Source organism: Malus sylvestris, chromosome 16, assembly GCF_916048215.2.
Source record: "Malus sylvestris chromosome 16, drMalSylv7.2, whole genome shotgun sequence".
Taxonomy (NCBI): Eukaryota; Viridiplantae; Streptophyta; class Magnoliopsida; order Rosales; family Rosaceae; genus Malus; species Malus sylvestris.
Genome location: NC_062275.1, coordinates 39,589,824 through 39,614,060, shown reverse-complemented (window position 1 = coordinate 39,614,060; position 24,237 = coordinate 39,589,824). Strand labels below are relative to the sequence as shown.

Here is a 24,237-nt window from a genome sequence, read left to right as displayed (position 1 = left end):
ATGTGTGATGAACTTATGTGAGATACATCTCTAGAACTTGCGTAACGATCTTTCGAAATGTTTGTCATTGATTGCATGAACTTGGAAATGATAGAGGCATTAGGTTTACCACTATGGCCCAAATAACCATGTTTCCCAAAGAAAAATGATATCATTAGATTGCCAATTTGAGCCATGTATGTTGAGCCTTTTATTTCTTATCACCAGATATGTCTACCCTTATACCTGAAACATTTTTCCTTACCCTTTCCAAGCAAGCTAGTGAGCAATGTGAGATTGTTTTATGAGAAACGTTTGTGAAGTACTGTGAAGATGTTTAGCAAAAGATTAAGTGTGGGGGTATTTCATGTTTGTATTAAAAAAAAAAAAAAAAAAAAAAAAAAAAAAAAGAGAGAAAAGAAAAAGAAAAAGAAAGATTGTATACGAAGAAAAAAAAAAGGAAGAAAATAAAAAGAAAATAAAAAGTTTTTTTTAAAAGTTTCAGTTTAAGGGTATGGTTGGAGGTGCTAGAAGAATCGCTGGAAAAATTGAGTTCTTATAAATCTAAACAAAAGAATTGCTTGCAATGTAGCTTGGAACTTGTGTTTTCCTATTCTTTCGTTTCAATAACCCTATCCCTAAGCCTCATTACATCCAATAAAAGTCCTCTTGATTTAAGTTTTGCAATTATGACTGTGGAGAAGTGATCTTTATGCAAGCTTATGGTAGAAATTTCACATTTGTTTCTTTGAGCGAAACACATTAAAACTAAACACATGTGTGATTGAGTGCATATCCCGTGAGAAGGTCGCTAGTTTGCATATGATGTTTTTAAAAAATATAAAAATTTTGAAATTGCATTAGCATGGCTATCTCACACACTACACTTCAAGGATGATTTAAAGATTACTGCTAATATTTGAATAAGGAAGATGAACTTGGATTAGTTTCTTGATGCTAGCTATGATTCTTGATGATTTGTTTTCTTAAATGAAATTCTATGAGGGTCACATAGAGGGAAGCTAATGTTTTTCTTGTTACTTCTTGTTCTTGTTTTCTTTGTTTTGCTCGAGGACTAGCAAAAGTTAAGTGTGGGGGTATTTGATCGGATCATATTTATATATATTTTTACTTCGAATTCACTCGTCTTTTCTTAGTTAGTTCCTTATATTTTTAAGCTATTTACGTTATTTTTGTGAAACATCATCATATTTATGTTTTGTAGAAAGAATAAAGAAAAGAAAAAAAAAAGAATAAAAAAATAGCAGAAAAAGGAAATGTGTGCAGGGAGAGAAAGAAGTGAGATGTGAAGAATGGAAGGAAATAATAGAATAAAGAAGAAGTGGAAGGAGACAGCGTAAAAGAAGGAAGAGAAAGGAATAGCTGCGTGGGCAGCTGAGGAGAGAGGTAAGGTAGCGAGGCTGCCAGGAGGAAAAGGAATAAAATGAGCAGAAGGCAGCGCGGAAAGGGAATAATGCTGCCCTTTGGCAGCGAGGTCAGAGAGAAGCAGCAAAGCTGCAGTGCCAGCGCGGGGAGACGTGAGGGACGGCAGAAAAGAAGTCAGAGAAGTGAGGTGCATGCGGGAATAGAAAAATAAAAAAGGAAAGGCTGCGTTGGCAGCTATGTAGAGAGAGAACTGGCGCGGGAGATATAAAAACGTGAAAAGAGGTCAGAAGACAGGGGGGTCTTGGAGCGGGAGAAAGGAGCTGCCTTTGGGCAGCTCGCAGATACACGAGAGGGAGTCAGAGGGAGTGAGACGGGACGGAGGTCAGCACGAAGGTGAGCTGCCTTTGGGCAGCGTGTCAGACAGAGACATCAGGTCAGAGAAGAAGAGCGCAGAAAACGTGAGGGCTGTCTTGGAGCTGACTTGCGGGAAGAAGCAGCTTATAGCTGCCTCGACGGGACAGCCAAGAAAAACCGAGAGGACTGCGCAGAGCACAGAGGCAGAGGGCTTCATTCCATTCTTATTGGTGTTATCTTCTCAAACTCATGTTTTACGTTTCGATTTAATCTTTCCAAACTTCTATTTTATTTCTGTTTCAATAATGTGTAATTAAACTTATTTTGACTAGAGGTTAATTCAAAGCCATGAATATATTTGTAATATGAATTGATTACCTTCGGTTGTGATTTCATAAGTTGTGAATTCAATTTACTTATCCGTTCGTATAAAAACTGATTTGTGTATGTTGGTTAAGAGTGCACGCTTAATTTACATGCATGAATTTGATGCTAGAATATAAGTGAATTTCACCTAATCGTTATGAACTTATATTCACAAGTAGTAAAGGTTGCTAGTCACAATCACGTTAAGTAAATTCTTGGCATAAGTTTCATGCAAATCATAGTAACGAGTGCCTCGTCAATGCTTATGTTTTTCATAGAACTTAATGATTCTTGCTTGTATCTCTATTATGCAATTCATGTAGGGAACTTGTAGGGAATGTTTTGGGTTGTCGTATGCAATCATCCAACCCAATAACTTGTGGAAAAACTGAGGGTTAAAAAAGTGATGTTCACGGTTAATCTGGAGTGTTGAGAATTAATAATTTATTGAAAGAACAACTGAAAATCAATTTAGGTTGCATATGTGTCATGTGTGGAGAAGAACCCTCTAGCTAGTCCGTCATTTATCATTTTACCTTAATTTTATGTTTTTGTCAATTCTGTAATTTAATTAAGTTTAATTTACTTTTCATCAAAACCAAACACCCATCCATTATTAAATTATATTATTTAGTTAGTTTTCTTTATTGTTAGTCTTTTAATTTAATTTCCGTCCATTTCAGTTCCTAGTGTTTAATTTAATTGTTTTCATTATTTTGAGTCATTTTAAGTGTGTTTCGAGTTATTAGAGTTTTTAGCCTAATTTTATGTCCTTGAGTCTTATTTAATATTTTTAAATTAATTTAGAATAGATTAGCAATCCCTCCTAATCCCCGGCCTAGAACGATACCCTACTTACATCTATACTACAATTGTCAAAAAGAGGGTTTAATTTGTCTGCTTATATTTTACACATCACTTTTCATTAGTTTTCCTATTTAAAAACCCCTAGCATTTGCGACACTCTCTCTCTTGCCTTGAGCCCAAGGCCCAAACAGCTCTCTATCTCTCTCATTTATCTTGGCCCTCTCATTTTTCTCTCAATTCTGATTGTTTTTTTTTTAGAAACCCTTCTATCTAAAAGATGAGAGATATCTCCCAAGAATAGTAGAGGCCTTTCTCTCATTTCTCGCAGCCCTCTCTCTAACCAAAGATTCAAACAATTCCTACCTAGCTCTCTAGTCATTCCAAATCTTCCAATGGTCCTGAATTTTGTTGAACCCAAACACAGATACCCAGTCGTGCCTCCATAGTTGTATCTCTATTAATTTCCATCTCTGTCAAAAGTCGAACCCAGCCATGGTCTCCACTTGACAATATCTGAAATTCTAACTCATGCATGTCCAAATCTGTGCCCAGGAAAACTCGAGTGACAAAGAAAACTCAAACCTCGATTTGAGGAAGAAAAGTTTTGGCAGGGTCCAGTCCAAGATTTTCAGATCCAAAAGGAAGGTAAATGGCCGATAACCCCCAAACTTATTCCATTGTTTCTTGATCTGAATCTGTGAAAGGTAGTCACTGGATCTGTGTACAATGTGATGCATTAGTATATTGCCCTTTGGAATTTGTCTCTGTGTCCATGTATCATGTATAACTGAATTTATTTTGCATGTCTCCTGATTATGAATGCTAAGGAAAATCTGTGCAAAACTTGATCTACAATATATGTACCCTTCTGCACACTTGGATCCCCTATTGTAGAATCATGCATGTATTATAGGTTTTCATATGGTCATGTGTATTGGTGAATGAACGATTAATGTATGATTCCACACATAGTTGAGATTAGACCGAATCAGTTTCAAATGCAGCCTGCAATCACAAATCAAAAACCTAATTAGATAAGTAAAGAAAAATAACAAGAATTAATATTTTTTTTGTTGTGATTTTTGTAATTAAGAATAAAAAACAGGAAAAAAATAAACGAAATAAAAAGAATTAGAAAAATTGGGTTGCCTCCCAATTAGCGCTTTAGTTAACGTCTATAGCTAGACGAATTTGAAAGAGGATGGTGATCACGTCACTTGTTCTTGTAGAGTCAACCAATCCTTAGCAGCATCATAGAATGTTAGTAGGTAAGGACTGACTTGAACTGTGCATTTGAATTCATTAGTTGAATTTATCTTGTCCACCCTTTTGTGAGAATGTGTCTTTGAAATCAAATAAGTTCCCTTCTAGGGAGGCTTGTGTCTCCCTTGAATTGACTTAAATTTGGTATTTAATACCCAAAATTTCTGCACTGGACGAATTTCATGACGAAAAATTTGGTTAACATTAAGCTTCTTCCATATTCCTGTGTAGGATTTTTCATGAATTTCCTTAGGTTTAATGGGCTGTGCAGGTGCCGGTGCAGTGTTTGTGAAAGCAGCTAACACATTTTCATCAGTAGCTGCTTGTCGTGTATCCAAGGTTACAGTCTCCAAGTGTCGACCATGTGATTTTCCAGATTCTGATTTGTTGTGAACTGTCCTTTGCAACACATCAGTTATGATGAATTTTGGCAGCTTGGTTGGTTTTTTTGCAACCTCTTGATTCGGCAAAAGAAAACATTGTGGGAAAAGTTCGTGTGGCATATAAGCATGGGTAGCAAATGGTTCTGTGGGATTTCAGGATCAGCATGTGCTTTTTCCTCCATTGGGCACGAGTAACTGGCAGATTGCTCCTCGGTACTTGTACCAATCTCCTCTTGATCAGTAAAGCTCTTCCCACAGTTTAATGCTTGGATTAAAAATCCTTGCTTGGTTATTTCAATGTACAACTCAGTTGATTCCAACAATTTAGAGAACTTGTCCTTTACCGGAAGCTCCTGTGGCACATTAAAATGCTCAAGATGCCTTTGCAAGCTTGGGGTGTAGGACTCTGAATATGGATTGTTCCAATTTCTTTTTGAGTTGTTTCTCATGTTGATATGCTCTTGGACAAACCCTGGAAAATATTCCTTCTCAGGACATTGATAAGTTCATATTTATATAGATTTCACATCAAATTCACGTGTCCTTTCTTAGTTAGTTCCTTATATTTTTGAGCTATTTACTTTGTTTTTGTGTTTTGTAGGATTTGTCAAGCAAAGAAAAAAGAATAGCACAAGTGGGATTATAAGTAACAAATTCATCAAAACTGCCTATGCAGATCAGCTGATTTTGGAAGCAAGTTGCGAACAGCTCAGAAGGAATTAGAGAATGAGCCTTGTATACTTGGAAAGCTACGGATGTCTATTTTCTGGATCATTTCGCGAATTGCTATTATCATTTTTCTAGAACAAGTTATGGCCGTTTTAACACTGAAAGATTACCAAGAGGCTGAGAAGTTTGTAACTGTAATGAAAGCAATAAACCCAATAAATCTAGCAGCCAAAACTGATGCAGCCAAGAACAAGTCAGCTGACACTTATTCAAATATAAAAGGGAATGGAATTAAATATGAGGATTAAGAGGGAGCAATTGGCATAAAGGCTACCCAAAGAGTTACAATTTTTTACCATTTTCTCTCACTTATTGTTATCACTAAATGGCTATTAGTGGCATAAAGGCTACCCAAAGATGAGGCCTCAGTCGATTTCTTTCGGTTCATCTTCTCAAACTCATGTCTATCTTTTGTTTTTATTTAAGGATTGTGTGTAACTAAATTTTTAGCAGTTAGGGGCTGTTTTGAAGCCCCAAATACGATTGCAAGTTTGTTATGACATTTCGTTTGAATTACTTTATGAATGGATGAAAATTGGTTTACTACTTGTCTCATTGATGAATTCTTTATGTGTTTTCTAAGGATGCATACTTAGTAAGCATATCTAGGATTCGAATGCTATGAATATGTGTGTTCTTGCCCTTGTTGAATGAGGACCTACATTTATTCTAGAGTAGTACTTGTTAATTGCGATTAACATGTGAACTAATTTCTAGGATAAGTAAGATAACGCTAGTACTTACGATGCCTTGTGATGACTCAAACTCTTTTCGTTCTTAATGATTTCTACTTGTTAAATCTGTGAACACGCCATTCTAGATTGCATGCTAGGGACTAAGTTAAGTTGAAAACTCCATTCTCTTAACATACTACATAAGAAAGAGTAATAGGTTGAGTTCTAACATTGAGCCAACTTGAGCATCTTCATCCGGAAATAAAGGAATTTGAATGAAACATAACATGTTTGCATGATTATTTGGTGGTGGATAACAATTCCCTAACTCGGTTTTCTTAATTTGTGAACTACTTAAAATATGGTTCTGTCATGCTTTTGTTCAATTTAATTTAAATAGCAAATGAACTCCAAAAATCTCAAACATTTGTGTGAGTGTAGCTCTGTGTGTCTAGTGTCTTTATATAAAATTTCATAGACTTTAGATTAGTGTAAGTTGGTTTAATAAATATTTTCTGTGGCTGGTCAGTAGGAACAGCAACTCAGTTTTTGTGACATTTTAAGTAGTTAGATAAAATAATCTTCTACGGGAAAGACCCTTATTTTCATATGCTACAATTGACAAATCTTCGTGTTAATAAGGAAAATCAATAGGATATTTGTGTGCTACTTTGTTGTGTGCTTTTAATCCTATCAATTTTTTGGCGCCGTGTCGCCCGGGATTGTTATTTGTAATTACTTATTTTTCTATTGTTTGCTTTTCTTACCTAATTAGTGTTTTTGTTTTTGTTTTTATTTCAGGTACTCTTCGTAGTATATGCATACTTGAAGGTCCAAGAACATTGATCTTGCTTCCTACGATCGTGAGCTTGAACGAACACTTCGAAAGCTTCAGAGAAAAATCAAGCAGAAGCGTGCATCGGTGCCTTTACCACCATCTTCTCCACCACATTTGAGTTCAGAAGAGGAGGAAGAACCACAAAAAGGCATGATTGATAACCGTACTTTGAGGGAATTGGCAACGCCAAATACGAATCAACAACCATTGTGCATCACATATCCAAATGCAGAAAGAGGATTTGAGCTCAAGTTTGGCATGATTCACTACTTGCCTAAGTTCCATGGCTTCTCAACAGGGATGCCAACAAGCATCTCATGGAGTTTCACGTGGTATGTTTGGGAATGAGACCAGCAAATGTTGATGAGGAGCAAGTCAAGTTGAGGGCATTCCCATTTACATTAGAAGCTAAGGCAAAGGAGTGGCTTTACAATTTACCTCCGGGATCAATGAACACATGGAACCAGGTGAAGCAAGCATTCTTAGAGCAATATTTTTCGGCCAAAAAAGATGCAAGCATAAGGAAAGACATATGTGCAATCCGACAACAACATGGAGAGCCATTTGGAGATTACTATGAGCGATTCACACATTTGGTTGGATATTGTCCTAATCATCAGATTTCAGAGCATCTTTTAATACAATATTTTTATGAAGGATTGTGTGGTATTGATCGTGTAATGCTTGATGCAGTAAGTGGAGGAGCATTCATGGACAAGACACCAACAAATGCTAAGGCATTGCTAAAGAACATTGCTGGCAACACACGATAATTTGGAGGGAGAGATGAGCTACCTCTTAAGAAAGTTAATGAGGTAAGTGCTAATTCTACTATTGAATTACAATTAGCTAACTTGACTAATCTTGTGCAACAGGTTATGGTGGCTCTAAAACAGGTGTGTGGTGTATGTTTAATGATGGGACATGCCACAGACATGTGCCTTTCATTGATGGATCAAGGTGGTCTTGAGCAAGCTAATGCGTTAGGAGGGTTTCAGGGGCAACAAAGGCAAAAGTATGATCCATACTCAAACAACTATAATGAGGGGTGGCGCGATCATCCACACTTAAAGTGGAACAGTCAAGACAACGGACAACAATCTGTTCCCAACAACTATAACCGTCCACCTGGCTTCTTTCAAGCAAGACCGCAAGACCGCATGCACCATTTCAGCCTCAACAACAAGCTCCAAGTAAGTCTCTTGAGGATTTAATAGCTTCTTTAGCTAACTCTACTCAATCTCATCAACAGAAAACAGACAAAGCAATTGAAAACCTTGAGCGCCAAATGAGTCAGTTAGCAAGTTTGATGGGGCAACAACACCAACCAAGAAGGTTGCCTAGCCAGACCGTGGTGAATCCAAATGCGGAGCAAATGAATGTTGTGAATTTAAGGAGTGGAAAAGAAGTTTTTGAGCAGCAAAGTATGCAAAAGATGACTAGAAAAGATACAAATGAGCATGAGGAGCTACAAACCAAAAATCTTGAGCAAGATGAGGCTTTAACAGAAAATGAAAGGTCTCTTAAAGCTACATAATTGAACAAAAAATATTCTAATAAGGTAACTAAAGAAGTTCAAAATTCATTTAACTTATGTGTCCCTGTTCCTTTTCCTCGTAGGTTTATGAAGTCTAAGAAAGAGCAAACTGATAAGGAAATCTTGGATACTTTCTGGAAAGTCCAAGTGAATTTACATATTTTAGATGCCATAAAACAAGTGCCCAAGTATGCAAAGTTCCTTAAAGAGCTTTGTACAAACAAGAGGAGGTTCAATGATTAAGAAACTGTGGCATTAAGCGAGGAAGTGTCAGCTGTTTTGCAGAGGAAGCTGCCACCGAAGTTGAAAAATGCCGGTAGCTTTACCATTCCATGTGTAATTAGAGGGAAAGAGTTTGGGAGAGCATTGTGTGATTTGGGGGCATCCATCAATCTGATGCCTTATTCAGTTTATGAATCATTAAACCTTGGAGACTTGAAGGAAACAAAGGTAGTAATCCAGTTGGCAGATCATTCAAATAGATATCCCAAAGGCCTATAGGAGGATGTACTGGTGCAAATGAATAAGCTTATTTTTCCTCACTGATTTTTTTTGTTCGTAAGATGGAACATGACCCTATGCCTACTGCACTTCCTTTTATATTGGGAAGACCATTCCTTATAACAACACGTACGAAGATTGATGTTTATGATGGTACCTTAACCATGGAAATTGATGGGGAAAGCGTCAAGTTCAGAATCTTCAATGCTATAAGGTACCCTAGTGATTTTGAATCTTGTTTTTCTATTGATATGTTTGACTATTTTGTGTAGGATTGGTTTAATGAAGGTGTGGGACAAGATAATTTAGAGAAAGCGTTAGTGCATAGCATTACACATGGAAATCTTAATTATTCCGAGCACATTGAAGAAGAATTAATCCAAACATTGGATGCTCTTGAGCTTCTTTCACCAATTCGTGGTAAGTCTTCTTCCTATTTTATTTCTTTTCCTACTTCTAACGAAAAAAATCTTCGTTCTATGATTCAGGCACCCAAATTAGAGCTTAAACAGATTCCTGAACATTTGAAGTATGCATTTTTGGGAGAGGATGAAACATTACCGGTTATCATATCATCACAACTCACAGCAGAAGAGAGGGAGAAACTGATTCGGGTATTGAAGGATCACAAAACTGCCATAGCTTGGAGTATTGCAGATATCAAAGGTATAAATCCAGCTACATGTATGCATAGGATTATGTTGGAGGAAGGTGCAAAACCAACAAGGGAAGCTCAACGTCGTTTGAACCCACTCATGATGGAGATCGTTAAGAAAGAGGTTATCAAACTTCTTGATGTTGACACCATATATCCTATCTCGGACAGCAAATGGGTGAGCCCTGTTCAAGTAGTTCTGTAGCGATCCGGAGTCACAGTTGTTAAGAATGAAGCTAATGAGCTAGTGCCTACACGTGTTCAAAATAGTTGGAGAGTCTGTACAGACTATCAGAAGATAAATAGCACCACATGCAAGGATCACTTTCCAATCCCATTCATTGATCAAATGTTAGAAAGGTTAGTTGGTCATCCTCATTATTGCTTTCTTAATGGCTATTCTGGATATAATTAGATTGCAGTTGCTCCGGAGGATCAAGAAAATACGACTTTCACATGTCCATTTGGCACGTTTGCATACCGGAGGATGCCGTTTAGACTTTGCAACGCCCCCTGGTGCGAATTTTACTTAACACACAAATTAAACCCTCTTGTATGAATTGTAGTAAAGAATGTAAGTAGGGATCGTTCTGGACCGGGGATTAGGAGGGTTTGCTAATAACCTCTAAACTGACTTAAAAACATAAAATTAAGTTTAAAACACCAAACTAGACTCAAAAGATGCAATACAAACTAAAAAGACTCAAAACTAGTTTAAAAGACTCAAAACAGCTTAAAACAATGAATTAGACTCTAAACTGACTCTGGGGATGGTTTTGGACGAAATTAGGTTCTAACTTGACTCAAGACACTTAAAAACACAAATCGAAACAGATTTTGACTAATAAAACACTTTAAAGTAAAGGAGGATTTGATTTTGATGAATTTGAAAACAAAACAAACAGATTGTAAACTAAAATAGATTTTGGACGAATTTGGGTAAACTATGGATGATGGGCTAGCTAGAGGGTTCTTCTCCACACATGACACACTTGCACATAAACCAATTTTCAGTTGTTCTTTCGATAAATCATGAAACTCAACACCCCAGGTTAATTAAGTCCGCTTAAATTAACCTTCAAGTTCTCCTTAAGTTATTGAATTGGATGGGAAAGCACATACAACAATTCAAGCATTCTTCAAAAGTCCTTTTCGTGAACAACACAATAAAGATACAATCAAAGATCATTAAGCATTATGAAAACTATAAGTATTGACGAGGCATTCATTACTATGATGAGCATGAAACTCTTGCCAAGAATTCATTTAACGCGATCGTTTATAAGCGACCTCCACTACTTGTGAATATAAGTTTGTAACTATTAGGTGAAACTCCCTTATACTCTAGCATCATAGTCATGCATGCAAACTAAGTGTGCACTCTTAATAAACATACACGAATAAGTTATTAATCAAGCAGTTAAACAAATTGAATTCACAACTTATGAAATCACAACTGAATGTAATCAATTCGTATTGCAAGTATGTTCATGGCTTTGAATTCCCCCTAGCTAAGGGGGGTTTAGTTCCTCATACTCACAAAGCAAAGATAAACAAATTTAGACATTGAAAACACCTAAAAACGCTCCAACAATCCAACTTGAATGGCAAGCACGTCCAAGGGTCCTCCTTCTTCTCTTTGTTGCGGCACAAGGTGTGGTTTGATGGATGCATATGGATATATGGAAGGGAATGGCTGAATGTGTTTAGGTTGGATGAAGGTCACGGCAAGGAAAGGGAAATGAAGGTGCATGGAATTGTGTTTTTGTTGTGGGAATGTGTAGAATGGTTAAGAAGAAAAGACTCTGCCTTGCGGCAGAATGTGTCTTCCTCCCTTCTCCCTAAACTGTCCCCCTGAATGTGTCTTTGGATGGATATATTTATAGGCTAGGGAGAGGATGTAGTGGGTGGTGGTAATGAGTGGATGTAGTGGTAGTGAATGTGTTGGGTGGTTGAAATGAGTGGATGTGTTGGGTGAAATGAGTGGATGTAGTGGTAGGTGAATGGATGTGTTGGGTGAAATAAGTGGATGTAGTGGTAGGTGAATGTGTTGGGTGGTTGTAATGAGTAGATGTGTTGGGTGAAATGAGTGGATGTAGTGGTAGGTGAATGGATGTGTTGGGTGAAATGAGTGGATGTAGTGGTAGGTGAATGTGTTGGGTGGTTGTAATGAGTGGATGTGTTGGGTGAAATGAGTGTGCTAAAATGGTTATTTATAGGGAGAGGATGATGCACAAACTTCAAATTTCGTCCATTCCCTTTGCTCCAAGCATATGCTATCCATTCCATGCCCAAAAATGCTCCAAAATGCACTTCTTTGCCACATTAACCCTTTGGACCTACAAACACACGAAAATAGCTTAAAATACTAAAATAACTACGAATTAACAACATAAATGCCAAGAAACAAGCTAACTATGTCGCATAAATATGCTCCTATCACCCCTACCACATTTCAAAGGTGTATGGTAAGTATCTTTTCTGATATGATTGAGAAAATAATTGAAGTGTTCATGGTTGATTTTTCAGTTTATAGTGATTCTTTTGATACATGTCTACATAATCTGTCCCTAGTTTTAAAACGTTGCCAAGAAATTAATCTGGTCATATCATATTTGAAAATGGAATTGAAGTTGATAAATCTAAAGTAGAACTTGTTAGTTCTTTACCCCTCCCTACTACTGTCAGGGAGGTTTGTTCTTTTCTTGGACATGCAGGTTTCTACCGTAGGTTTATGAAGGACTTCTCAATGATTTCTAGACCCTTGTGCCGTTTGCTTCAAAAAGATGTAACATTTGATATGAATGAAGAGTGTGTGGTAGCATTCAACAAGCTTAAGGAGTTGTTATCCACGGCTCCTGTGATCATGCCACCAGATTGGAGTTTACCTTTTGAGTTGATGTGTGATGCTTTAGAGTATGTCATCGGTGTAGTTCTAGGGTAGCGTGTAAAAAAATGCCACATGTCATCTATTATGCAACTCGAACACTCAACGATGCACAATTGAATTATTCAACAACAGAGAAGGAGCTTTTAGCTGCTGTATTTGCTTTAGAAAAATTTAGATCTTATCTAATTAGGACTAAAGTTATTGTGTTTTCTGACCATGCAGCATTAAAGTATCTACTTATAAAAAAAGATGCAAAACCGAGACTCATTCGATGGATACTTCTGCTTCAAGAATTTGACTTGGAGATCAAGGATAAGAAAGGGAGTGAGAATGTTGTAGCAGATCATCTTAGCAGACTTGTGCATTCAAACACAGAGGAAGATCTCATCCCTTTACGTGAAAGTTTTCCGAATGAGCAATTGTTTTCATTAAAGGCTATTGACCCTTGGTATGCAGATATTATCAATTACAAGGTCACCAAAAAGATTCCGAATGATTTTACACATGCTCAGAAAGATAAGCTTGTCAAAATTGCCAAATACTACGAGTGGGATGATCCTTATTTGTGGAAATATTGCCTTTATCAATTGATTAGAAGGTGTGTCCCCGAATCTAAGTTTAAATCTATTATAACTTTTCTCATTCTTATGCATGTGGTGGCCATATTGGAGCAAATAGGATAGATCTTAAGGTGTTAGAGAGTGGTTTTTAATGGCCTAGTTTGTTTAAGGATGCGTACGAGTTTTGTGCAACATGTGATCGTTGTCAACGAACAGGTAACTTGGGCCCAAGAAATCAAATGCCACAAACCCCTATTTTGATTGTTGAGATCTTTGATGTGTGGGGCATTGATTTCATGGGACCTTTTCCATCTTCTAATGGTTTTCTTTATATTTTATTGGCTGTGGATTATGTTTCTAAATGGGTGGAAGCAAAGCCACCAAAACTAATGATTCAAAAGTTGTTTCAGATTTTATTAAGATTAACCTTTTGCAAGATTTAGAATACCTAGAGCAATCATTAGCGATGGAGGGAGTTACTTTTGCAATAGAACATTTGAAGCGTTGCTTAGGAAGTACAATGTCACACATAAGGTGTCTACTCCTTATCATCCGCAAACTAGTGGTCAAGCAGAAGTATTAAACCGTGAGGTGAAGCAAATTTTGGAGAAAACTGTGAGTCCTAGTAGGAAGGATTGGAGCATGCGCTTGAACGATGCATTGTGGGCTTATAGGACTACCTATAAGACTTCTATTGGAATGTCCCTATTTCGGTTAGTTTATGGGAAACCTTGTCCTCTTCCAGTAGAGTTAGAACACAAAGCTTATTGGGCGATCAAAGCCTACAACATGGACATGAGTGTTGCTGGATAGCATAGAAAGCTTCAATTGAATGAGTTAGATGAAATCTAGAATGATGCATACGAGTCTAGTCGAATATACAAGGAGAAATCAAAGGCATTTCATGACAAGATGATATCAAGGAAGAGCTTTGCCATTGGACAAAAAGTTCTTTTATTTAGTTCTCGCCTTCAGTTATTTCTAGGAAAGCTTTGTTCTCAATGGGTTGGTCATTTGTTATAACTAATATTTTTCCTCATGGTGCAGTAGAAATCCAAAGTGCAAAGACCGGAAACGTGTTCAAAGTGAATGGAAATAGACTCAAGCCATATTACGAGTCTTTTGTGGTGCATGATGTGGAGGTTGTACCCCTCCAAGAACCATCTCCCCTTGGATGATTACTCTTGGTACCGTCCAGCTGTGGACATAAATGCAAGCACTTATTGGGAGGCAACCCAATATTCTATTCATTGTCTTTTTATGTCATTTTCAATTTTCCGTTTGTTTTTGTTTTCTGAATTTTCTTGCATGCTAAACTGAATTATTTCTTTTCATTGTAGGAAATTTGATCATGTCCACCCTTGGAGTTTATTGCAAAATTGAAGTTTGGGGGTCAACACTTGATTTTACTGCAAATTGGGGAAGTTTTTAGTCCAAATGCTTTATTTTGTTTCTTAATATTTTATTTTATTTTTATTTTATGCATTATTGTGTTTTCTGACATTGGGGACAATGTCCAGTTTAGGTTTGGGGGTAAGGATTGAAAAAAATGACCAAATTGAAAATTTTTGTCCCTTCGACTAAGAACTGGTTTGATTTGTTTTTGTGTTGTTTCTTTTTGTTTTCTTAATTAGTTTTGTTTACTCTAAAAAAAAACCAAAAAAAAAAAAAACCACAAAAACATTCAGAAATTTTGAAAATTCAAAAATATTGTCTTGTTTTATTTTTTTGAATTAGATTTTTGTTAGTTTCCCGACCCAATGATATAATTGGATTGAATTTGAACCATGGTGATCAAGAACTTAGTAAGCATGTGTTCCTTATTCTCTTGTTAGCCTTGTACATGTTTAATCATCTTTGAAAAACCAAATGCACATAGCCTTGTTGACGTGAAACTAAAGCATGACTTAAAGCTTCATATGTGAACATAGTGATGATAAACAACCTATGTGAGTTTTTGAGCATATTGAAAGTGTGTGCACTTTTCATACACGTATATTCTTTCATGTGTGATGAACTTATGTGACTTACATCTCTAGAACTTGCTGAACGATCTTTCGAAATGTTTGTCATTGATTGCAAGAACTTGAAAAGGATAGAGGCATTAGGTTTATCACCATGGCCCAAATAAGCATGTTTCCTAAAGAAAAAAATGATATCATTAGATTGCCAATTTGAGCCGTATATGTTGAGCCTTTTACTTCTTATCACCATATATGTCTACCCTTATACCTTAAACATTTTTCCTTACCCTTTCCAAGCTAGCTAGTGAGCAATGTGAGATTGTCTTATGAGAAATATTTGTGAAGTACTTTGAAGGAGTTTGGAAGAAGATTAAGTGTGGGGGTATTGTTGGTTATTTTAAATATTTTAATAATATTTTATTTTAAAGATTCAAAACTTATTATTTATTTTATTTTATTTATTTATAATATTTAAGAGTTGTGTTTTATTTGAAAAGTCATATTCCTTTTTAAAAGGGTATGAGGAGTTCTTTAAATATGAAACCTCATACAGAAAACAAAAGACGCTTAAAAAAAACTTTTCTGTCTCCCTCAATTCTCACATCTCTGTCATTCTATTTACATTCCTACTTCATAATTCTTGGGCAATTGATCAGTACTTGGCAATCCTGTCTGCCGTTGACGTGCATATCGGATCAGACATCCTGTGAGGCTTTGGGTTGTATTTTGGAGTTGTAGGCACCGCCATAACCTGCACGTAGGGAGGCATCTACGGCTTTAGGGCAGCAACATCGCGCCTCTCCTTGGTTCACAGGCCAGATTTTCTTATTCCTTTTTTCCCAATTTAAATTTCATAAGTTTGATAGTGATTATACATTTGATTTGATATATTTGATCATATAAATAATTGGTATATTTCTGCAATACATTTCACAATCTAAAGCCGTATAAGTGTGATAATATAATTGCAAACTTTACATTCTGTTTCACAGTGCATTGAAAGCCCCCAATAATTATAGTGTTCAAGTCGTTCAACTTTCTGGGAATGCATAATTGCCTCTTTGCATTTTTATTTATTTATTATTATTCGGTCTTGTTGTTGAAAGCGTAGAAAGGCTAATATTGCCCTTCTTTATTTTATTATTATATTTCTTTTTCAACTTTCTGCAGTTTTTTATTATTATTAATTTTTTTCGGTCAGTACCCAAACACTTAAAAAACTGATTTGCCTGCCATCTGTTTTATGAGTTGATCATCTCGGTATAGATGTGATTTGCCTGTCATCTGTCTTCTGAGAAAACTGTCATCAATTTAAAGTACAATTGAATTGTTTTAATTATAAATTCTTAGAATAGACGTGATTTGTGATTTGCCTATCATCTGTGTTCTGAGAAAATTGTCATCAATTTAAAGTACAATTGAATTGTTTTTAATTATAAATTCTTAGAATAGATGTGATTTGACTACAATTGCATCAGTGCCGTGATTGTTACAATTTGTGTGTGATTATTCAGTACCAAGTACTTGCATGTTTTTATGCTTTAATTACATATGTGCTTGATTATTACAATTTGACTACAATTGCATACAGATATATGTTAATTGCTTTATGCTTTAATTAAATTTGTGCGTGATTATCATTATTAATTGATTTGTGGTTATTATACAGTAGTATAGTTTATCCTATACTTGTTAAAAAAAAAAAAATTTAGTGACAATTTGTTTTAATCTCTACAGTATTATAGCAATCTTATATCTCTCTCACTTGTTATTAGTCAGAATTACATAACAAATGGCAAGCCTAGAAGAAGCCAATAGTGTTAAGCCTGAAAAATTTAGTGGCCATAATTTCCGTAGGTGGCAAAAACAAGTGAAATATTGGTTAACTGTCTTAGGACTTGTATCCGCACTTGAAGAATCTCAATCACACAAGGATTCCTCTTCTAAAGAGTCATCTTCTAAACTAACCCCTGAACTCATAGAATACCATTGTCACAATAGAATCTTAAGTGCCCTTTCTGATCATCTATATGATGTGTATCATGCTACTACATCCACCGCCAAAAAACTTTGGGAAACTTTAGAAGTGGAATATGGAATTGTAGATGCTGGGATGGATAGGTTCATAGTCTCAAACTTCAATGATTATAAGATGGTAAATAATAAGTCTGTGGGGGAACAAATACATAAGTATCAAGAGCTATTAAGAGGTGTTGAAAAGAAAGGAACGAAATTTAGTGAGGACTTTAAAGTCTCCTGCCTTATTGATAAATTGCCTCAATCTTGGAATGACTTTGCTAGAACCTTAAGGCATAAACAAGGAGAATTTACTTTGGTTCAAGTCATAAATTCAATTAGGATCGAAGAGAAGCATAGGTCAAGCCAAAAAAAGGAAACCGAAAGACAAACAACTGTGAACTTAGTTGAGAATGACACCAACAAATATGGAAAAAACAAAACCAAGTTCACCATAAATAATAAGAGGAATTTCAAACCTAGAAGAACAAATTTTAAATTCAAATCACCCAACCAAAATAAGAACTTTCACAAGACTAAGGATCAAGGGAGAGAGAAGGGGGTTTGCTTCGTTTGCGGAAGAACCAATCATAAGGCTAAGGATTGCTTCTACAAGAAGACTGAGGAGAACAAGTATAAGTCAAATCATAATGGTCCAAAAGCCCAAGTGAATATGCTGATGGAGCAACAATCTTCTCAAATACATTTTAAGTATGATTCCTTTGTCAATTTTACTTATGAAAATAAGGATTGGTGGGTAGATTCTGGAGCTATTGTACATGTCTGTTTTGATCGTCAATTTTTTAAAACCTATCAGAAATCAGGTGGAGGACATGTAACTCTAGGAAATGACTCAATGTCGCAAGTGCTTGGAATTGGAGACATTGAACTAAAGATGACATCTGGAAAGGTCTTAACTTTGAAGGACGTGTGACATGTACCTGATATTAGAAGAAATTTAATTAGTGGATCATGCTTAGTAAAGCAAGGCTACAAAGTTGTAATGGAATCAAATAAGGTTGTAATAACCAAGAATAATGTATTTATTGGAAAATGTTTTATCAGTGAAGGATTATTTAAGTTAAGTGTTTCTTCCGAGTGCAATAATATTCCAAAAGTTCTTAATGTTGAATCTAGTAATGTTTGGCATGGACGTTTGGGACATGTAAACTTGTTCAAAATTAAGAAAATGATGGATTTGGATCTCGTCCCAAAGTCAAACATGAATCTCAAGCATAAGTGTGAAATTTGTGTACAAGCAAAACAACCCAAGAAACCTTTTAAGTCTGTCGAGAGAAATACACAAATTTTAGAGCTTATACATAGTGATGTTTGTGACTCAAATAGATTACCTACTAGAGCTGGTAATAAGTATTTTGTCACATTTATAGATGATTGTTCGAAGTATTGTTATATTTATTTGATAAAGACCAAGGATGAAGTATTTGGTAAATTCAAGATTTACAAGACAGAAGTGGAAAATCAATTAGAGAAAAGGATAAAGAGACTAAGGTCTGATAGAGGTGGTGAGTACACTCTTACCGATCTTAGTGTTTTTTGAGAAGAGCATGGTATTATACATGAAGTAACATCACCATATTCTCCACAATCAAATGGCATTGCAGAAAGGAAGAATAGGACCTTATTGGACATGGTGAATGCAATGCTTTTGAGTTCTGGATTATCGGAAAATTTGTGGGGGGAAGCCATTTTGACTGCATGTTTTATATTAAATAGAGTAATCATTAAAGACAACACTACTACTCCATATGAGATTTGGAAAAAGAGAAAACCAAATCTCCAAGTCTTGAAAGTGTGGGGGTGTTTGGCTAAAGTTGCAATCCCAGAACCTAAGAGAAAGAAGATAGGACCTAAAACTGTGGATACTGTTTTCTTAGGTTATGCTCATAATAGTAGTGCCAATAGATTTCTAGTCATCAACTCTGAAATAAATGAAATTTCGAATAACACTATATTGGAGTCTAGGGATGCAACATATTTTGAAGACATATTTCCTTTCAAGACTAGAATGCAAAAGCATGTGGTAAATAAATCATGCACTAGTACTGACAAAGCCTCTACAAGTATTAGCCATCAAGTTACAAACGAAGAAGAACCTCTAGCTGAACTTAGAAGGAGTAAGAGACCTAGAGTGGAGAAGAACTTTGGTGATGATTTTTATACTTTTCTAATTGAAGGTGATCCAACAACATATAAGGAAGCCATGATCTCCGTCGATGCTCCATTTTGGAAAGAAGCTATAAATAGTGAAGTTGAGTCTATTTTACAAAACAACACTTGGGAGTTAACGGATTTACCACCCGGTACTACACCAATTGGTTGTAAGTGGGTATTTAGGAAGAAACTGAAGCCTGATGGAAGTATAGACAAGTACAAAGCTAGGCTAGTAGCAAAGGGATTCACTCAAAAGAAAGGAATTGATTATTTTGACACTTACTCTCCTGTGTCCAGGATTACCACAATTAGGATCCTCATAGCATTAGCTTCTATACATAATTTAGTAGTACATCAAATGGATGTTAAAACAGCATTTTTGAATGGAGACTTAGATGAAGAAATTTACATGGAGCAACCTGAAGGATTTATAGTGAAAGGCCAAGAACATAAAGTGTGTAAGTTGGTTAAATCGCTATATGGACTCAAGTAAGCTCCTAAGCAATGGCATGAGAAGTTTGATAAAGTCATTCTAGAATATGATTTTGAAATTAATGAGCATGAAAAGTGTGTCTACTATAAGGAATGCAATGGACAGTGTGTTATTTTATGTCTTTACGTTGATGATATATTACTATTTGGAACAAGTCTGGAAATTGTGAAAGATGTAAAGTCTTATCTATCAAAGAGATTTGATATGAAGGATCTAGGAGAAGCCAATATTATTTTGGGAATGAAAGTAGAAAGAACACAAGCAGGTTTTATTATAAACCAAGCTAGTTCAATTGAGAAAATGCTTAAGAAGTTCAATTTTTTTCAATTGCAATCATGTATCGACACCATATGAACCAAATGTGTGCTTACTTAAAAATAGTGGTGAACCCGTGTGTCAATTCGAGTATTCTCAAATGATTGGGTCTTTGATGTATATAGCAAATAAAACTAGACCCGATATAGCTTATGCGGTTGGAAGGCTAAGTAGATACACTCATAATCCAAGTAAAGAACACTGGAATGCTTTAAGGCGAGTGTTTAAGTATCTAAGAGGAACTATGGATTATTCTATACACTATAAAGGATTTCCTTATGTAGTAGAAGGGTATAGTGATGCAAATTGGATCACTGATAGCTCCGAAGTGAAATCCACTTTAGGTTATGTATTTTTATTGGGAGGAGCAGCTATATCTTGGGGATCTAAGAAACAAACAATAATTTCTAGAAGTACAATGGAATCTGAACTCATAGCTCTTGATACTGCATGTATAGAGGTTGAATGGATTAAGAATTTTTTGCTTGATATTCCATTGGTGAGCAAGCCTATACCTGCCATTTCCATACATTGTGATAATAAGGCTGTGATAGATTTAGTGAGGCACATACAAATAAGAAATTAAATAGACATATTAATGTTAGATACAAATCTGTGAGAAGCCTATTAAATAAAGAAGTTATTTCTTTGGACTATGTGAAGTCGGAAAAGAATGTTGCCGATCAATTGACCAAAGGTCTATCTAGGAATGGAGTCCTAGATTTGTCGAGGGGGATGGGCTTAAACCCATAAGGAAGTCACCTAGGGAAGAAACCCAACCTTTGTGATTGGAGATCCCATGAAGAAGGTTCAATGGGTAGAAACAATCCATAATGCGTGACTTATATTCCAGCACTCTAAAATAGGAGATTTGAAATAAAATCCCCTGCTCATCCCTATGACATTTGTGCTGGTGATATGTGATGTTAAGGAAAGACATTGTCTTGAATGAGTTCCAAGGCGGGCAATCTCCCGCAGAGTATAGGTCACATGTACTCTTGGAGGACTCACCTAAGTGAGAGTAGTCGTGAGGCCGCGACTATGAGAATTGGGTTGTTCTCTAAAAACACTCATGAGAATCAAGATTAAGCACATGGCCATTAATAGTGCTAACCCGCGCTAAGTTTTTGATCAATACTATGTGTGTCATATGTTGTAATCTGAATTAGAGGAATCTAGTTCAAGACTTAGTTCACTATGATTCCTTCAGATGAAAACTATGAATACTAAGTGTAGGTTCAAGTCCAAAAGACACCTACACCCATTGCATGGTATGCAAATTGCCCAAACTTCCGTTTCTTCAATTGTGTCTATTTTATTCCTCATAAAGTTTTGAATCTTGTGGGGGATTGTTGGTTATTTTAAATATTTTAATAATATTTTATTTTAAAGATTCAAAACTTATTATTTATTTTATTTTATTTATTTATAATATTTAAGAGTTGTGTTTTATTTGAAAAGTCATATTCCTTTTTAAAAGGGTATGAGGAGTTCTTTAAATATGAAACCTCATACAGAAAACAGAAGACGCTTAAAAAAAACTTTTCTGTCTCCCTCAATTCTCACATCTCTGTCATTCTATTTACATTCCTACTTCATAATTCTTGGGCAATTGATCACTACTTGGCAATCCCGTCTGCTGTTGACGTGCATATCGGATCAGACATCCTGTGAGGCTTTAGGTTGTATCTTGGAGTTGTAGGCACCGCCATAATCTGCACGTAGGGAGGCGTCTACGGCTTTAGGGCAGCGACATCGCGCCTCTCCTTGGTTCACAGGCCAGATTTTCTTATTCCTTTTTTCCCAATTTAAATTTCATAAGTTTGATAGTGATTATACATTTGATTTGATATATTTGATCATATAAATAATTGGTATATTTCTGCAATACATTTCACAGGTATTTCATGTTTGTATTTAGTTATGTGCAAAACTTCTTAAAAAAAAACAAAAAAAACAAAAAACAAAAAAGAAAGAAAAAAAAAAAGAAAAGAAAAAGAAAAATTGTATACAAAGCAAATAATTTTTTTTTTTTTTTTAAGTTTCAGTTTAGGGGTGTGGTTGGAGGTATTAGTAGAGTGGCTGGAGAGCTTGAGTTCTGATAGATCTCAACAAGAGAATTGCTTGCAATGTAGCTTGGAACTTGTGTTTACCTATCCCTTCATTTCTATAACCCTCTCCCTAAGCCTCATTACATCCAATAAAAGTCCTCTTGATTTAAGTTTTGCAATTATGATTGTGGAGATGAGATCTTTTTGTAAGCTTATGGTAGATCTTTCACATTTGATTCTTTGAGCGAAACACGTTAAACTAAACATATGTGTGATTGAGTGTATGTCCTCGTGAGAAGATCACTACTTTACATGTGGTGCTTTAAAAAAAAAGCTTGAAATTGCATTAGCATGGCTATTACACACACTACATTTCAAGGATGATTAAAAGGTTACTGCTAACATTTGAATAAGGAAGATGAGCTTGGATTAGCTTGTTTGGTGCTAGCTAAGGTTCTTGATGATTTGTTTTCTTGAATGAAATTCTATGAGGGTCAATGTGAAATCTCGTCCCCGGAATTTCACTATTCATTATGTATCTCGTAATTTAAGTTCGTATTTCATGTTTACGTTATTTTTATTACTTAATTTTAATTACATAAATTTTGGGAATTAAATCGAATAGTTATCAGGTTTGAATTTTCAAAATCAATCTTTATCTTTTGTTGACTTTTCAAAGTTTTAACTAGTGTTTTTAAATAGATCTTGAACCCAAAAACGCATAGGCGAAAGCTGTTTGCGAGTCCGAGTTATAACGGTATAGTTACGGACGTTTGAAGTTGTTACAACAAAAAAAAAAAAAAAAAGAGAGAAAAAGAAAGCCACGGAGGCTGAAAGAAAAAAAGGGAAAAAGAAAGCCACATAGTGGCGAGAGAAACGGAAAAAAGGAAGGTCCAACCGTGGACCTTTACCCGCGCCAACCTGGAGTGGTTTCCGGCCACTTCCACCATTTTTACAGGTGAAGTTCAACTATCTCTGACCTGCAACCTCTTCTACCATCTCCCATCTTCCATTTCCACCCAAAATTGAGGGTTTTTAGGTCCAAAAACCGTGCGGGTTACCCATGGAGTTTTGACAGCGATTCCGCCGTTCCGGCACGTCTCACCACCCACCACCACCCTTAATCAACTTCTCTTGGACCCAAGAACAAAACCCAATCAGTGAAGGAAATTTTGTGAAAAACATGTTCATTTAAGCAACATCTATAGCATGAAATTAACAATTAAAAGGCGGAATCATGCTTGTATGCACTTAAAAACAAAACATTACCCATTAAATTCAAAGCCTAGTAGATTGGTGAACCTTGACTCAACTTAAAACAACATTTGTTAGTTGAGAAATTATACCTTTGTAGATTCCTCTTTGCATAAGCAAAGGCTAATCACCCCAAGAGAGGGCCTTCATTCCTTGCATCTTAGATCTATGGATTTGGATGGATGAAATGGTTCTCCAAGTTCCCAAAATTGAGAACCTCTAAGTCTCTTCACCAAGGTTAGATTGGAGAAGAAATGAGTGACCTTGGAGTACTAGGATTGCTAGCTAAACCCTCCAAGGAGGCCGGCCACTTTAGAAAGAAAGGAGAGCTTATGTTCTCATCCGTTCCCCAAAAGAAAACCCTTAATGAATTTTGGCTATAAAGTCATATTTATACCTTAATTCATTGGAATGGCAAACTTGTAAATAAGTCCAAAACTCACTCCATCTCTAAATGGCCGGCCTTAGGGTATTATTGGGCTAATTGGGCCTTTGTGAATCATTATTCATTAAGTTGTCATACAACTTAAGTCAATGGGCTTGACGTTCGAAGCCCATTGGGCCTTAAGGTCCAAAACTATCCCGAGGTCTTTAACGAACTTTTTCGTTTGATTAATTAACATATTAATTAATCCTTGCCATAAATAATTAAACCATTTAATTATTCTTACTCATCTCCATTGTTTCTTCAATCTCCACCTTACACGGTGTACGATCCATTAGGTTCCTTTTAGCAAGGCAGTGGGCGATTAAAACCATTTCAAATCGATTGTGAATTGAAACTTACTTTCAATTCTCCCTTTAATGATTATACACGTTTAGGGCTTCCACAAACCATGAGTGACACCTAGCAGCATATCATGGTTACCCAAGCTAATCAGAAGAGGTGGAGAACCAATTCAGTTTAGGATTACAAATGCAATACGGTCTTTCTCTAATACAATACTCTTGACCACAGTGTTTGGTTTGATAGTTTATTCATGTCTACTATCCAATGTGATTCGTGTACTTATATGATTACCTTGAATGTGATTTGGAACGACTTCC

At 35.9% G+C, this 24,237-nt stretch overlaps 1 long non-coding RNA gene across 1 annotated transcript; it reads left to right on the top strand.

Annotated features, from left to right (window-relative positions):
• Positions 1 to 3,287: 3,287 nt before the first annotated feature.
• Positions 3,288 to 4,836, top strand: LOC126609068 (uncharacterized). The gene is made up of 2 exons (XR_007618092.1): positions 3,288 to 3,537; positions 4,427 to 4,836. It is a non-coding gene; the product is annotated as an uncharacterized LOC126609068 (long non-coding RNA).
• The last annotated feature ends 19,401 nt before the right edge of the window (positions 4,837 to 24,237 follow it).